The sequence below is a fragment of the Apium graveolens genome, chromosome 4, assembly GCF_009905375.1.
Source record: "Apium graveolens cultivar Ventura chromosome 4, ASM990537v1, whole genome shotgun sequence".
NCBI classification, from domain to species: Eukaryota; Viridiplantae; Streptophyta; class Magnoliopsida; order Apiales; family Apiaceae; genus Apium; species Apium graveolens.
The window spans coordinates 114,918,197-114,937,283 of NC_133650.1; positions in this window are offsets into that span (position 1 = coordinate 114,918,197).

Here is a 19,087-nt window from a genome sequence, read left to right on the forward strand (position 1 = left end):
GAGTTTTGTTCCTATTGAAATTAAGTTGTAATTTTGGTTGATACAATTTATAAAAAACATTTTGTCAAAAAAAAAAAAAAGAATCTGCTTTATACTTCTATAAATTAAGATAAATTCTATCATCTTAACAGGAAAAAAAAAGATTTTCTCATAATTTGTCATACTTTCTAGATACACTAATTTGTCAACTATCTCAAATCTGACAATGTATCTGCTGATAATATTCTACATATATCCAAATTTTGAATTAAATATATCTGTTTTCTGGTTAAATATTACTCACTCCGTCGCATTAATTTTTTATAGTTTTTTTTTCTCATATTTTGATATACATTTTATGGTTATTATAAATTATAATTTTAAAATTTTCATTTTTTATAAAGAAATAAACATTATATTTTTTTAAAAAAAATTAAAAATATATTCTTTTTTTGCTAATCGAAAATTAAAAATATTTAACAATTAGCCTTAAGGTACATATCAAGTAGTGAGGTCCATGATATAAACAAGAATTTGGTTAGACGACATTCCTGTCGAGGGCTGTGAATGGATCGAAAATCCGGTCCGATCCGGTCTGATCCGAAGGATAATGGAACAGATATGGATCAATTAAAAAAAAATCGATTTGAAAAAAATCCGATCCGGTAACGATCCGATCCGATAAGAATCGGATATGAATTTAGACCGATCTGATCCGTTAATGATCCGATCCGGATAATTTATTATTTATTATATATCATATATATATATATATTATCATAAATTATATATATAAATATACTCACTCCGTCCCTTTCAATTGTTTACGTTTTTTAGAGAGTGTCCGACACGTATTTTAAGTTGCATATAAATTATAGTTCTGTAATTATTTTTACAATTTTGTTTTTCTGAATAAAAATTAAAACATTCAACTTTTATTCAGAAAAAGAAAATTGTAAAAATAAGTTACATAACTATACTTTTTATGCACATTAAAATGTGTGTCGGACACTTACTCAGAAATGTAAATAATTGGAAAGGACCGAGGGAGTATAATATATTTATCCGGATACTTGTGCAATATTTAATAGCTCTATGTAAATGTGAAGGTAAAGTCTTTATTTTCATGGCTTAGAACTAGTTTGCTAAATGAATTTGATGCGGTATTGCTAGGGGGTTGGGTTCTTATGTTTTGGGACTAAATAAGAAGACATATCAGCAAGCAGGGGGTTAAGACAGAGGGGAATCCACCAGGTAGCTGTAAGTTATCATATTTGATAGGGATTAATAAATCCTGAATGTTTAAATTAAATATTATATTTGGGTTGTTAGACCCGATAAGAAGATTTATGACATTCAGACTAAAAAGGGTAACACATTGATCAGGCATGATGGACCAGATCAGGCCTGATGGAACAAAAAAGGCCCAAAAACCCTGAATATTAATTAATTTTGTAATTAATTAATAAGGGAAAAATCAGTTATTGAGAAGAGTCCCAATAAGGACATAAATCCTTACAGATTAGCCTCTAAGGGACCAAGAAGGATAAGAAATCAGTTTCCTACTATTTAGGACTCCAAAGTCCATTCTAATTCTCCTATATCAAGTCCAATTCAAGGACCACCAACATCTATATAAGGGGCTCATCCCACAAATCAAAACTACGTTTTGGACTTGATCATTGGCATACAACAAGGTACGTAGGCATCTTGTTAAGGCAGATTGAGTCACGAAACACAAGAGCAGTCAAATCGAGCCTCGAAGCTCACGTTCCTTAGTAATAAATACAGCAATTATATATCTTAGTTTTTAATCCATAACATTTGGCACCGTCTGTGGGAAAGTACAACAACAACCATGGCGAAAACACGGAGAACAGTTAGAGCCCTTGAAGGAGGAACACCAACGGGGACTGTAACACCCCCAGATCCGGGGCCGGGGATCCGGGTCGTCACGGTCTTTCTTTCCACAATATCACTTCACTTAATTAATAATAATAACCTTATACTGTGACCCCACACTAACACACACCACAACCCGTTATAGTCTCAGAGATGAAATTTAAATAAGTACAAGTCTTTGAATCCACAATTTAAAAGTTATTACAACCCAAAATGATTACTTGATAAATTTACAGTTAATTGCTATTATCTGCCACAAGTTATAATTATACATAATTTGATTCTCAAAAATAGAATGCCTGATCTACCAATAGATCTACCTCTGCAGCTATAGCAGCCACAACATCATCGTGAAGACGCGGGATGCTTCCCACGCGCTTGCGCTGGGTCTGCTGGAGTCTGGCCATCTTTCCTAACTGTTGTTGTGTGATGAAGAAATAAAGCAAGAGTGAGCCTTACAGCTCGCAAGATAATATGTAGTGATAACAATAATATAAGTATCTAAATGGATACTTACTAGAATCTTTTATCACGAGTAAGATAATTACTTACTAGATATAAGTAGAAACAAGGGATGAAGTTACCAAATACTTCACTATACTTATATCATTTATGAAGCTAGTATAATGAGCTTTCAACAGTTCATCACATAGATGAGACTACAAGACAAGATTTGAATAGATTAAATCTTTAAAATATCATCAAAATAAAATGAAGTTACGAGATACTTCATTTGATGCAAACATCATTTTGAAAACTTGACCCTGCCAACACTCAACAATCGCCCAACCGTAGCCTTTCTATCGAAATGCTCTGGGTAGTGTTGCAGAAATATCCAATTGGATGATGAACTCATTACGGGAGTTTGCCGCGCCAGGAAGACCACTTACGATGATCAGTCGTAGTAGTACAACCCCACCATTTTCTACATGTAGAGGAGAACCTGTCGGATTTACTTGTCAACCGAACACTGAACTCCTAAGGAATGGACCACCTTAGCGGAACTTCCAGGCCATTTGGGCCAATATAATAAGGCTGGGCCGGCGCTACTCGGCCACTTATGCCACTCCTAGTTCAGATGAAATCCATGACTCTGAAACGTAAAGCTCGTTCCCCCTTTCCCCAAGTAGAAACTTGTTGATACGGCTTCACCAAGAAGTCGTATCTAGTTGGAAAGGAAAACTCACCGATATTTCCCAGGCGATGCCTGTTAATGGATTAACTTGTTCCAAGAATTTTACTTCCCGAATATTGGGTAAGTAATCAATTCATTTATCAAAACAGCAACCTTGTTGCGAATATAAAATACACCACAGAGCCGGATTCCCCAGGTTTTGAGCGAGTATTTAAATCCCCTTAAAAAGGAAGATCTTAAATATAAAAATGAGTTTTGGGATCCGCTCTAACTTTTAAAAATCATTTTGAAGACTCGAAAACACTTTAAAGAGTGTTTGGAGTAAAGCTGATTTAATGAAGTAAATCAGTCCCCAGTATATTTAGAAAAATGCCTGAATATTATTATTTAAATAATATTCTCATAAAGATAATCCTTATAAAAATAATCGAAGTAGAAGTATTAAAACTTATACTTGAAATGGATATTAAATAACCAAAGATATACTTATATAAAAGTACTATCTTTATTTGAATAATCAAAAATAAGTTTGATTATTTACACCTTATTCTTTAATAAAATAAAGAATATATCTCAGCAAATAATCGGAGTCATAGATCCTCAAATGAATATTCAAAAATATTCAATAAATAATATAAACTGAGTCATAAGCCCTCGAATGAATATTCAAATAATATTCAGATAAATAAATAAAAGGGTCATAAGCCCTCGAATGAATATTCAAAATAATATTCATTAATAAAATAAAAGGAGTCATAAGTCCTCGAATGAATATTCAAATAATATTCAAATAAATAAATAAAAGGAGTCATACGCCTTCGAATTATATTCGAAATAATATTCAATAATAAAATAAAGTTAAAGTTATCGAATAAACCTTATTCGATTAATAGTTTGGAAAACTATAACCATATATATATATATAAATATATATATATATATCCATATCCATATATACAAAATCTACTCGGGATCCTCGACTCCCGGTTTTAGAAAATATTTTCACCTTTGGGTCCCTATACTAAGGGTATATGCAAGTTACCGCTATCCTCTAGCATAGGTATTATCAACTGAACCAACAGATATATAACTCAAGAATATGAGACAGGCATGCATATATATATATACCATATCAGCATGCTTCAATATATCGCAACATTTGCTAATTAACCAATATGCATTTATCGCAAGATCATGCATATACAAATGTATACATCACAACAACAGTATAACGGATAGAATACTTGCCTGAGCGACTTGGGGTGATAAAAGGCTCGGGACGAGTCTGGTAACCTATAAACAACAAGTAAGTTGGAATTAAACCAAAATCACTTGTAAATCTATACTTTAACTAACTTAGACTCTAACGCTTGTTTTGCGCTCACTGATTTGCTTAAGTCACTCGGGTATCCTCGGCTCCACCATTTTTAATAATTTAACTTTTACGAGTTTTAAAGCGATTCCTTCGCGAGTGTCTTACCAACTGCCTAACACACTTACCATAAATGTTTCATACATTAATTAACCCTTTTTGGTCTTTAACCTATGTTTCGAAGTAAGGCGAGGGAAAAAGTTTCGTTCGCGAAACGCCGTTACTTGAAACGGTCGTTTCTCCTAAACTGTGCATCGGAATCGAACGAACTACATATCAAAACGAAGCTCGTAACATGAGCTATCTAAACATGGCAGTGGTCATAATCTAGCAGGGGGTTCTCGGGTCCTAATGCTATGCACAAAAACAGTCCAAAGAAAATCGGACGTTACGACGGCTATGTTTACGCGATTTCCTAATTTTAAGCCATTCAAAACCAACCACAAACCAACCTCAAATCCAACATACAACCAACATCCATCCTTATCACATCATAACAACCCCAACCAATTCAATTTAATCATTCATACTTATGCCTAAGCTTAACTTTAATCATACTTAAGTTCTTTTAATCAAAACCACAACATTTACCATTCCATTTCACTACCGTTCCAAATCCCAAACTCTAAATCACAACAACAAGCTACAATATCATCCTACTAATTAAAATCATCTTATAATACATAGGGATCTAGGGTTTGGAGATGGTATACCTTCCTTGAAGTGGTGGGAGGAGCTAGGAAGCCTTAAGAAGCTTTGAGAAGTCCTAGGAAAGCTTGGATCTTCAAGAAAAACAAGAAAAACTTCAAGTTAAAAACTTGAAAACACTATTCATAGTCTTCTTCTTTGATTAAATGAAGAAGATTGAGAAGGAATTAATGGCTTAAACTCATGATATAGCCCTAACTAAGCATGAAGATGATTAGGGAATTTACTCACCAATTTAGGAAGCTTGGATCTTGAATTTTTGAAATTTTTGCCCATTTGCAATAGTAAAAGCCGAGAGCATGATGAACCATGCCTTGGTTTCTTTTTGATTTTTGATGAAAATGATTTTGCTTGGCTTGGTTGGCTTGGTTTTTGTGTTTGATTTAGTAAATTACCTAGTTGCCCTTGATTTTGTGTGGTTAAAAAGTCACCACATCTCCTTCCTTTCTTGTCATGCCTATGTCACCTTGCACATGTCATAATGCTCCCACTTGTCCACACCTTGTGGTTTGATGATGTCACAATCCCTGGCTTCTTGTACAAGCTTGTCTCTTGGTCACTTATTTGTTTTACGGTTCGCTTATCTTTCGTTCTCGTTTATCGTTTGAGGGATCATACCCGGGATCTTATTACTTAGGTTCCCTTAACCTTTCTCAATATATTGTATTCCTTTTATGATCCTCTCTTATAATCCTTTAATTTAAATCCTTTTTATCATGTTACCTTATACTCAATTCTCTCCGTATCTAGTGGATTTCCGGGAAAAATCAAAGTGTTCAGAATTGGATTCTGACGATCTTTACATACACTTATATACCACATAGAGTACTAATAATATCCCATAAGATCAATAACAGAACCCCTACATAGCGTGGCATGAACAGTTTTCTCATTCAGCAAAAACACTATTCATAAGGGTTTCAAAAAATTTCCAAAAATTGGGGTTATTACAGTCTCCCCTCCTTAAAAGGATTCCGTCCCGGAATTAGATAGAAATAAATAGGGATACTTTCTTAGTATTGCACTTTCTAACTCTCAAGTCAATTTTCCCACATTGTGGTTTTACCATCAAACTCTTACTAGTTTGATAACCCTTCTCCTAAGCACTCGTTCCTTTTCACTCTATAACCCTTCCTGGTTGCTCCATATAGGTTACGTCTGGTTGCATGTCTATGCGCTCATATGCCCCTATTTGTCTGGCATCTGAATTACACTTCCTTAACATTAATACGTGGAACACGTTACGACCTGCTACATGTAAGGGGTTAGGGCTAGCTCATATGCTAACTTCCCAAACGTCTTAATATATCCAAAGGTCCAACAAATTGTAGACTTAGATTTCCTTTCTTTCCGAATCTCATCAATCCTTTCCAAGGGATACCTATAACATTACTAGGTCCCCTATTTCGTACTCTTTATCCTTTCGTGTCAAATAAACATACTTATCATGTCCATCTTGGGCTACTACCAGCCATCCTCTGATTAGATCTATTATATCCTTGGTCCTTTGGACCACTACTGGTCTGAGCATCTTGCGCTCTACAACTTCATCCTAACATAAGGGAGATTGGCATTGTCTTCCCTCAAGGATCTCATAAGGCAACATCTCGATAATGACATATGATCTATTGTCGTAAGATAGCTTAATCCGCGTTAAGTGATCATTCCAAATTCTTTCAAGTCTATTACACAGACTCTCATCATAGCTTCTAATCATTATAGCTTTTGCTTCTCAATACCCATTCTTTTCCAGTTCGTAATCGCTATCACCTTCCGTTTCTAATATTATACTGGTTATACTTTTGCTCGTTAGCGTTCTTTAACCTTTTAATAACCACGTCAACCTTAGTATCACGAATGTGTTCCCATCCCGAATACTATCACAATTTTATTACTCCTTTTTCAGTTGTTTCTATTTTCCAAAATTTGATCAATCAAATAGAAGTAAAGGAATTTGTTGAGAGATCACTATGATCATGAACACTTGTTATATCGCATAGTTAGTACAGAAGGTGGCCAGCCTTTAGTACTTGACAAGCAATTAAACAATAGCTGGTATCCTACTCGGCTTCTATCACACAGATAGATAGTCATTCGGCAATACCTCCCCTTCTGGAAGGGTTGTTCTTCTCAGCTTACATGAAATGAAAAGAAGAGAAAAGAACGAATTGAAGAGAATTGTATATTCATAAAAAAAATTTTATTGCCATAAAATATCTGGCTTGGGATCTACCTCTGAACTATAGAGGTTTGTCATAGAAGAACAAAACATATATGTATTTATATCAACATCAAGTATTATAGCATCGCATTTCACGTGCCTAAATATTTTCGCTATCCCGTCCATCATTCTATGGACCCATGCCCTTCCTCGAGCTTATACACAATTACCTTTGAAACTCCCTCGACATCGAAAATCGAATCTAGGATCTCATTCTAGACATCATCGTTACTTGAATTCTATGCTTGCACCGCAACCTTCCTCGTATAATAATACGACTCTCTATTGATAAGAAAGAATAAATATTCAATAGGTAGACACTCTACTTAATTAGTCTATCAATGATAACTTATACACTACCACGACCCGATTAGTGATACTCAATCTCAACAACCATTCCAATACAACTCTCACGGTTGTAATCAGCTCATTACTCGCAGAATCATTGCTGCCTTACTATGGTCCACCACTGACCTACTGTAGTCATTCATTTTCCTTGAAGTCTTAATAGCTAACTATACGGAGTCCATACATATCGTATCGAATTCTTCTAAGGAGGTAACATAATAACCATCAATCACAATTCATGAAGAACACTCCAAACTCTGACGTACCTTCATGACATGAAGCAGATAAAAGTGCAGAAGAGTTTCAATCAAAGCAACGATAGCAGGTTAATACCATTCTTAATCATACGCCCTAAATAGAAGAATTAACTCAAGGGTTCATCTAGTCCTTTTTGAAACATGGTCCTGGATTATTCTCAAGATAGGACCTTCTAAGATAGATAGCCCGCTCATGGCAATTACACGAATTAAACCTTTACCAACTACTATTACGGTTGGGTATTGCACAGTCATCAGAAGGAATGTCAATCTTCCAAACCATAATACAACCTTCATAGCTGTAACCATCATCACTGCATTCCTTTTGCACAAGCGCCTATAATTATCCTCTTACCTTTAAAGTGTCGGCCACCTCTTTGGCCTTTCCTGATAGTAAAATTTCCTTACAGTCGATGTCATTTTAATCACCTCCAAATAAATTTTCTACCTTATTTCCGATCACTGCTTGAGTGAAGATGTTTTCCTTAAAATCAGATGGGAAAAAAATATCACCATTTTTCCATAAGTTATTGCCTCAGTCTTTAGAGGCTAATCACTTGTCATGACTTACTCTCAATCATACTTAGAACATCTTTTATCTTAGGTCCTAATTGCCCTGAACAATTTCGACCTTTACTGGTTCGATCCATACTTTCTCGTGGTTTAACACGTGCCCCACTTGGCAACATTATAATTACGTCATATTTCCTTTATCAACATTTCTATTCTTGAGAATTTTGAATATTACCTTTCTCCTTGTAAAACCTCTAAGGTTATCCTTGATTCGTTCCTCCTGTATTCCCTAGATACAGGGCATATCAACATACCCTTTACTAATACTAGAACCATTATCTATATGTTTCTGAAAAATTTTCTCCACTGATACTTAAAGGTCATCATTACCTTAATATTTTCCAATTCATACTGTCAAAACTCATACTATCCCTATTAAGGGTGAAATGCCAACCTGTATGCATTCCCCTAGGATTCATTTTAAGTTACCAATGTTCTATCCTTAATTCCACCTTTAAAAGGTACCTGCATCCTTCCATGGATAAATCAAGTCATATATCCTTGATAGATTATCTTATTCATCATTCCCACCTCGATAGTCTATACCTAACTTCATAATAGCATCCTTATTCAAATTGAGGTCAATCCATATGGCCTCCAAAAGATAACAATGGTCATCTGCTTTTCTTTCCTGATTTGGTAATGATAACATGGATGTTCTGGAAGATATTGGTCATGTTCAACGTGAACTTCTTCTTAATAATTCCTTATTTACTTTTGTTGTTTATCTCAACAGTCATCTCAATGTTGGGATATCTTTCATATCTGGCGTCTCCCTTTCTGGGTATCATGCCACTGGTCTTACACTTTACCTTCTATTGCTATGAGTCTTTAGGGTTTCCTCATACCCAACTCCCTTATCATTCCTCAAACTCTATTGCCTTTATATTCCTTTCCACTTCAGTTTCTTTTTATTTTCCTTTCTCTTATCATTATTTCACAAACCAATCACAATATAAGCATTGATTTCAAACATCCCGTCATTCTGGATTCGTGTCCTCAGAACGAATCTTGACAACTTTTACAACTTAGATTCATAATTTATCATACTTGTCTGCCTTTGTTCTGGCTCTAAAGCTTTTACACTATCTCCTTATCTTTGGGAATTACTTTCCCGAAAACAATTGACTGGACTTAAATCAGTTTATTATAATCTCTTGCTCCGTGCCTTTCTTGGTCTTTCACCAGCGGGTGGTCTCTCTCTTAGGAGGGTAAGTGACAAAACAGTCTTTTGTGGTTTGTCAATCATTTAGAGTCTCAAATGATTCATCTATTTCCTTTAGCCAGGCTCTTGCCTCGACTGGGTCAGCTTGTTCCTTGGAACTCTGAGAGCTTAGCGACTTAAAGGTCATGAAAGAATTTCCCACCGCACTGTCTCCTCAGGGTGGTGGTTGGGGATAATAGTCTAAGTTCTAATTAGACAGGTCCATGAATTGCCGTATAGGGGTACCATCTCGGGTCTCCTGTCCTTACTCGACTTTTTTTTCCTCAGTCTAAATATTTCTTCCTACTCCCCATAATTGGGGTCATCTTACATAATTTAAATCCTCATTTTCCACTTCATCATGTTATGGGTTCCTTTTGTCTTGGTGGCAACCTCCCTGACTATCACGTTCAGGGTTTGCTCTAACTCTTATTCCTCAAACTAGCTTTCATCTAAGATTTCATCTTTAAGCTCTTAAACCTTTGGAACCCAAATTCTATAGGAATACCTCATTATTCCCTTATCATCACTCTCGGTATTAATCTCATACCTATTTGTTGGCTCTCTGCCTTCATTCATCACTTTTATTGGCACAATATGTTCTTTTCCAATACTTCGGGCTGTATTGCTATCTCAAACAGCTTTTCGGTACCGGCTCCGGTTACCTTCACTACTATTTCCATTTTCTCAAAATCTCTTATAAACTCTCCAAAAGACATTATCATCTTGAGTCTCTCCTTTTTACTAAGGGCATCAGCCACCATATTGGCTTTCCCCGAATGATAAAGAATCTCCCAATCATAATTCTTGATTAGCTCTAACCGCCTCCTCTGGCGTATGTTGAGCTCTTTCTACGTAAGAATGTACTAGAGCTCCTATGGTTTGTGAATCTCACACTTCTCTCCATACAAGTAGTGCCTCAAATCTTTAGGGCAAAACTATTGCCACGAGCCCAAGCTCATGGGTGGGGATATCGAATTTTAAATTCCCTTAATTGTCTTGACGTAGACGCAATTATCTTGCTGTGCTATATAAGAATCACCCTAATTCCTTATGCGAAGCGTCACTTACAAATCACAAAATCTCATTTTCCATCCGGCAACGCCAACATAGGGAACGTCACCAACCTTTGCTTCGGTTCTTAAAAGTTGTTCTCGCATTTCTCTGTCCATTCGAACTTCTCAGTCTTACGAGTAAGCCGCGTTAAAGGGGCTACTATCTTTACAAACTTGAACGATCCTCTGGTAGTGACCGGCCAATCCTACCTCTGGTAGTCGACCCAACCAGGGTCATCAATTCATCAGTGGTCCTTTATCCAATCTCGTCAGGATCCTCCATGGGATCCTCCTCAGCAACTTTCCCTTCTAGGACAACATCCTCAACCGCTACATCCTCAATATCAACATCATCCGGTCCTGCGTTAGGACGCTCTATTGGATCCACAATCTGATCTCCAATTAGTAATAAAACATCATCGCGTTGATGTTCCTCAACTTCAGGGTTTGGAGTCCCGCTACCATATACGATAACGAACTACGCTTCTATCGCTACATTTATAAGGGTTCCCATAAGGGTTTTAACTGTCAGTACTACGTTAGGTAGTCCGACTATGAACTTGGCAAGAGTTCTTATTATCTTAGTGAACTTATTATCTTAACGTCCCATCATCTCTGAGGTTTATAACGCTTAGCTCTGATACCATTTCTGTAACACCCCCAGATCCGGGGTCGGGGATCCGGGTCGTCACGGTCTTTCTTTCCACAATATCACTTCACTTAATTAATAATAATAACCTTATACTGTGACCCCACACTAACACACACCACAACCCGTTATAGTCTCAGAGATGAAATTTAAATAAGTACAAGTCTTTGAATCCACAATTTAAAAGTTATTACAACCCAAAATGATTACTTGATAAATTTACAGTTAATTGCTATTATCTGCCACAAGTTATAATTATACATAATTTGATTCTCAAAAATAGAATGCCTGATCTACCAATAGATCTACCTCTGCAGCTATAGCAGCCACAACATCATCGGGAAGACGCGGGATGCTTCCCACGTGCTTGCGCTGGGTCTGCTGGAGTCTGGCCATCTTTTCTAACTGTTGTTGTGTGATGAAGAAATAAAGCAAGAGTGAGCCTTACAGCTCGCAAGATAATATGTAGTGATAACAATAATATAAGTATCTAAATGGATACTTACTAGAATCTTTTATCACGAGTAAGATAATTACTTACTAGATATAAGTAGAAACAAGGGATGAAGTTACCAAATACTTCACTATACTTATATCATTTATGAAGCTAGTATAATGAGCTTTCAACAGTTCATCACATAGATGAGACTACAAGACAAGATTTGAATAGATTAAATCTTTAAAATATCATCAAAATAAAATGAAGTTACGAGATACTTCATTTGATGCAAACATCATTTTGAAAACTTGACCCTGCCAACACTCAACAATCGCCCAACCGTAGCCTTTCTATCGAAATGCTCTGGGTAGTGTTGCAGAAATATCCAATTGGATGATGAACTCATTACGGGAGTTTGCCGCGCCAGGAAGACCACTTACGATGATCAGTCGTAGTAGTACAACCCCACCATTTTCTACATGTAGAGGAGAACCTGTCGGATTTACTTGTCAACCGAACACTGAACTCCTAAGGAATGGACCGCCTTAGCGGAACTTCCAGGCCATTTGGGCCAATATAATAAGGCTGGGCCGGCGCTACTCGGCCACTTATGCCACTCCTAGTTCAGATGAAATCCATGACTCTGAAACGTAAAGCTCGTTCCCCCTTTCCCCAAGTAGAAACTTGTTGATACGGCTTCACCAAGAAGTCGTATCTAGTTGGAAAGGAAAACTCACCGATATTTCCCAGGCGATGCCTGTTAATGGATTAACTTGTTCCAAGAATTTTACTTCCCGAATATTGGGTAAGTAATCAATTCATTTATCAAAACAGCAACCTTGTTGCGAATATAAAATACACCACAGAGCCGGATTCCCCAGGTTTTGAGCGAGTATTTAAATCCCCTTAAAAAGGAAGATCTTAAATATAAAAATGAGTTTTGGGATCCGCTCTAACTTTTAAAAATCATTTTGAAGACTCGAAAACACTTTAAAGAGTGTTTGGAGTAAAGCTGATTTAATGAAGTAAATCAGTCCCCAGTATATTTAGAAAAATGCCTGAATATTATTATTTAAATAATATTCTCATAAAGATAATCCTTATAAAAATAATCGAAGTAGAAGTATTAAAACTTATACTTGAAATGGATATTAAATAACCAAAGATATACTTATATAAAAGTACTATCTTTATTTGAATAATCAAAAATAAGTTTGATTATTTACACCTTATTCTTTAATAAAATAAAGAATATATCTCAGCAAATAATCGGAGTCATAGATCCTCAAATGAATATTCAAAAATATTCAATAAATAATATAAACTGAGTCATAAGCCCTCGAATGAATATTCAAATAATATTCAGATAAATAAATAAAAGGGTCATAAGCCCTCGAATGAATATTCAAAATAATATTCATTAATAAAATAAAAGGAGTCATAAGTCCTCGAATGAATATTCAAATAATATTCAAATAAATAAATAAAAGGAGTCATACGCCTTCGAATTATATTCGAAATAATATTCAATAATAAAATAAAGTTAAAGTTATCGAATAAACCTTATTCGATTAATAGTTTGGAAAACTATAACCATATATATATATATAAATATATATATATATATATATATATATCCATATCCATATATACAAAATCTACTCGGGATCCTCGACTCCCGGTTTTAGAAAATATTTTCACCTTTGGGTCCCTATACTAAGGGTATATGCAAGTTACCGCTATCCTCTAGCATAGGTATTATCAACTGAACCAACAGATATATAACTCAAGAATATGAGACAGGCATGCATATATATATATATACCATATCAGCATGCTTCAATATATCGCAACATTTGCTAATTAACCAATATGCATTTATCGCAAGATCATGCATATACAAATGTATACATCACAACAACAGTATAACGGATAGAATACTTGCCTGAGCGACTTGGGGTGATAAAAGGCTCGGGACGAGTCTGGTAACCTATAAACAACAAGTAAGTTGGAATTAAACCAAAATCACTTGTAAATCTATACTTTAACTAACTTAGACTCTAACGCTTGTTTTGCGCTCACTGATTTGCTTAAGTCACTCGGGTATCCTCGGCTCCACCATTTTTAATAATTTAACCTTTACGAGTTTTAAAGCGATTCCTTCGCGAGTGTCTTACCAACTGCCTAACACACTTACCATAAATGTTTCATACATTAATTAACCCTTTTTGGTCTTTAACCTATGTTTCGAAGTAAGGCGAGGGAAAAAGTTTCGTTCGCGAAACGCCGTTACTTGAAACGGTCGTTTCTCCTAAACCGTGCATCGGAATCGAACGAACTACATATCAAAACGAAGCTCGTAACATGAGCTATCTAAACATGGCAGTGGTCATAATCTAGCAGGGGGTTCTCGGGTCCTAATGCTATGCACAAAAACAGTCCAAAGAAAATCGGACGTTACGACGGCTATGTTTACGCGATTTCCCAATTTTAAGCCATTCAAAACCAACCACAAACCAACCTCAAATCCAACATACAACCAACATCCATCCTTATCACATCATAACAACCCCAACCAATTCAATTTAATCATTCATACTTATGCCTAAGCTTAACTTTAATCATACTTAAGTTCTTTTAATCAAAACCACAACATTTACCATTCCATTTCACTACCGTTCCAAATCCCAAACTCTAAATCACAACAACAAGCTACAATATCATCCTACTAATTAAAATCATCTTATAATACATAGGGATCTAGGGTTTGGAGATGGTATACCTTCCTTGAAGTGGTGGGAGGAGCTAGGAAGCCTTAAGAAGCTTTGAGAAGTCTTAGGAAAGCTTGGATCTTCAAGAAAAACAAGAAAAACTTCAAGTTAAAAACTTGAAAACACTATTCATAGTCTTCTTCTTTGATTAAATGAAGAAGATTGAGAAGGAATTAATGGCTTAAACTCATGATATAGCCCTAACTAAGCATGAAGATGATTAGGGAATTTACTCACCAATTTAGGAAGCTTGGATCTTGAATTTTTGAAATTTTTGCCCATTTGCAATAGTAAAAGCCGAGAGCATGATGAACCATGCCTTGGTTTCTTTTTGATTTTTGATGAAAATGATTTTGCTTGGCTTGGTTGGCTTGGTTTTTGTGTTTGATTTAGTAAATTACCTAGTTGCCCTTGATTTTGTGTGGTTAAAAAGTCACCACATCTCCTTCCTTTCTTGTCATGCCTATGTCACCTTGCACATGTCATAATGCTCCCACTTGTCCACACCTTGTGGTTTGATGATGTCACAATCCCTGGCTTCTTGTACAAGCTTGTCTCTTGGTCACTTATTTGTTTTACGGTTCGCTTATCTTTCGTTCTCGTTTATCGTTTGAGGGATCATACCCGGGATCTTATTACTTAGGTTCCCTTAACCTTTCTCACTATATTGTATTCCTTTTATGATCCTCTCTTATAATCCTTTAATTTAAATCCTTTTTATCCTGTTACCTTATACTCAATTCTCTCCGTATCTAGTGGATTTCCGGGAAAAATCAAAGTGTTCAGAATTGGATTCTGACGATCTTTACATACACTTATATACCACATAGAGTACTAATAATATCCCATAAGATCAATAACAGAACCCCTACATAGCGTGGCATGAACAGTTTTCTCATTCAGCAAAAACACTATTCATAAGGGTTTCAAAAAATTTCCAAAAATTGGGGTTATTACAGGGACAACCCAAGTGATTTCGTCCACTGTGGAGGTACCTCCTCATTCGACTTATGCAGCCACACAAGGAGAAGCCCGGATAGGGGCAACTGAACCTCAGCGACAAGGGACGATTCCCTCGGCTACTCAAGGTACGAATCCCCAAGTTCAACAACTACATGCACCTGTGAATTCTCGACCCATTGGGTACGAGTATTCAACTATTGTGACTACTAACCCCCCTTATGGGATACCCCTTTACCCCGAGGTTGGAGGAAGTGGACGTGCTGGACGGAGTGAAGCACGGGGGCGATCTCCCCCTACATACGAGGTTTGGCTCCTATCCCTGAGGATCAGGAATTTTCTAATCCTTACATTGAGAGAGACTCTGAATCTTCGGATGATGAAGTAGCCCCAAGAAGGAGACGTGCTGGCAAGAAGCCGATGGCTGATGGTAGCCAACGTCCTAAGAGCACCCAAGGGACGAATCCCCAAGAAGTCAGGGCTCACGAGGCTGAGATTCAAAGGATGAGGCGCAACTTGGAGGCGCACCAGTCCGCCAGACCCCCAGTACCTCCTAGGGGGAGAAATCCTCCTCCTGTCATAGACCTGGATGGTCCAGTACAGAGAAGGGTTGTTGTCCCAAGGGCTGATCCAAGCAATCTTCTTCCCCTTGGAGATCCTGATGATCCTACTCCGCCCTTCACTGAAGAAATAATGAATTCCCATATCTCAAGGAAGTTCAAGATGCCAACTATCAAAGCTTATGATGGCACGGGAGATCCCGCTAATCATGTTAGGACATTCTCTAATGCACTGATGTTGCAGCCCGTGAATGATATTATTAAGTGTCGGGCCTTTCCTCAAACCCTGTCGGGTATGGCTCAAAGGTGGTATAGTCGTTTGCCCCCGAACTCTATTGGGTCGTTCAGAGAATTAAGTCAGGCTTTTATTAAGCAATTCATCAGCGGGAGAGTACATGAGAAAAGTTCAGCATCTCTTATGAGCATTGTGCAGGGAACAAAGGAATCCTTGAGAGACTACCTGAATCGTTTCACAAAGGAGGCTTTAAAAGTCCCAGACCTTGATGATAAGGTAGCCATGATAGCACTGCAATAAGAAACTAGGGATGAGTTTTTCAAGATATCCTTAGCCAAACGCCCCCTGAAAACATGTTGCAGCTCCAGGATAGGGCAGGGAAGTACATCAAGGTAGAAAAGAGCATGAGGAAGACCGTAGTGAGTAATGAGCCCACTGGAGGCAAGAAGTGGAAGACTGATCTGGAGTATATCGCTAAGGACAAGTATCCTAGAACCGAGCAAAACCCTGATTCAGCCCCCAAGAAGGGAGGACCTGGACAAAAGTTCACTGAATACGTTAAGCTGAATGCTTCTAGAAGCCAGATCTTGATGGAGATCGAGAAAGATCGAGATATTCGTTGGCCTAAGCCCTTGAAAGCTGATCCTGCCAAGCTAGATAAGAGCAAGTATTGCAGATTTCACAAAGATGTTGGTCATGACACCGATGAGTGTAGACAGCTGAAAGATGAAATTGAGTTCCTTATTCAAAAAGGAAGATTGAACAAATACACTAGAGAAGGAGGGGATAAGAATAATAATGGAAGGAAGAACTTTGAAGATCGTAGGAGGGACCAAGACGATAAGGGGCGGAATCCCCAGCCTAGAGGACCGGTTATAAACGCAATTTTTTGAGGGCCGTGACCTCGAGGGCCTGTGATAAACACAATCTTTGGAGGACCAACTGCTGCTGGATTATCCAGGAACTCCAGAAAAGCATATACTAGAGAGGTTATGCATATTGTTGGAGAGGCCCCGAAGAGGGCCAGGACAGAAGTAACATTGGCTTTTGATGATTCTGACCTATAGGGTGTGAAATTCCCTCATGACGACCCGCTGGTCATAACACCGATAATAGGAAATAGCCCGGTCAAGAGGGTCCTTATGGATAATGGTGCTTCAGTGGATATCTTGCTCCATGACGCCTTTCTAAGGATGGGATATACCGACTCCCAATTTACCCCAACCGACATGACGATATATGGATTTGCGGGAGTAGAGTGTCCCGTGGAAGGGATAATCAAGTTGTCAACCACTATAGGTCAGGAACCAAGGAAAGCAACGCAGATGTTGGACTTTGTTGTGGTAAAGGCTAGTTCAACTTATAATGCTATCATGGGGAGAATAGGGATACATGCCTTCAAGGCAGTCCCTTCTTCCTACCATTCCGTTATGAAGTTTCCCACCCGGAATGGGATTGGAGAAGAGAGAGGAGATCAAAAAATGGCTAGAAGCTGTTATGTAGCCTCTTTAAGGGCAGATAGAGTTGGGGGCAGGTTCTTCCTATTGAAGATATGGATATTCGAGAGAATGATGAGAAAAGAGGAAAGCCAGCAGAAGACCAGGCCTCGATTTCTTTATCCCCCGAGAATCCTGAGAGGGTGACTTTCATTGGAGCCACACTCGAGGAGCCCCTTAGAGGGAAGTTGGTGAGATTTTTGCAAGAAAATAGTGATATGTTTGCATGGTCAGCAGCTGATATGCCAGGCATAGACCCAGAACTGATTACCCAAAAGTTGAATGTGGACCCAAATCGGAAGAAGGTGAAGCAAAAGAAAAGAAACTTTGCCCCGAAAAGATAAGAAGCTATAAATCAGGAGGTTGAGAAGCTCTTAGAAGCTGGTTTCATTAAGGAGATACAGTTTCCTGAATGGTTAGCAAACCCTGTAATGGTGAAGAAGGCCAATGGAAAATGGAGGATGTGTATAGACTTCACTGATCTGAATGATGCATGCCCTAAGGACTGTTTTCCGTTACCAAGGATTGATACTTTGATATATGTCACTGCTGGGCATGAGATGCTAAGCTTTATGGATGGATTTAGTGGATACAATCAGATTAAGATGCACAAGGATGACATTCCAAAGGTATCATTCATCACTGACTTTGGTGTTTATTGTTATCTTGTTATAGCATTTGGTCTTAAGAATGCAGGAGCCACCTATCAAAGGTTGGTAAATAAAATCTTTAAGAATCTTATTGGCAAGACTATGGAAGTCTATGTTGATGACATGTTAGTCAAGAGCCTGGTAAAGATTGATCATATAACCCATTTGAGGGAAGCTTTCGAGGTCCTGAGGTACCATAAAATGATGTTAAATCCTACGAAGTGTGCTTTCGGAGTAGGATCTGGAAAATTTTTGGGGTTGATGGTCTCCAAAAGAGGGATCGAGGCCAACCCCGATAAGATAAAGGCAATCCTGGACATGGAGCCACCAAAAAATGTCAAGGATGTTCAGAAGCTCACGGGAAGGGTTGCTGCACTGGGACGATTCATCTCCAAGTCAGGAGACAAGTGCTTGTCGTTCTTCAAGTCACTAAAGAACATTAAGGACTTTGTATGGAGTGAGGAAAACCAGAAGGCATTTGAGGAATTAAAGAAATATATGGCCCAGGCCCCGTTGTTGGCCAAGCCAGTTTTGAATGAGGTTTTATACTTGTACTTAGCCGTTTCAGAAAGT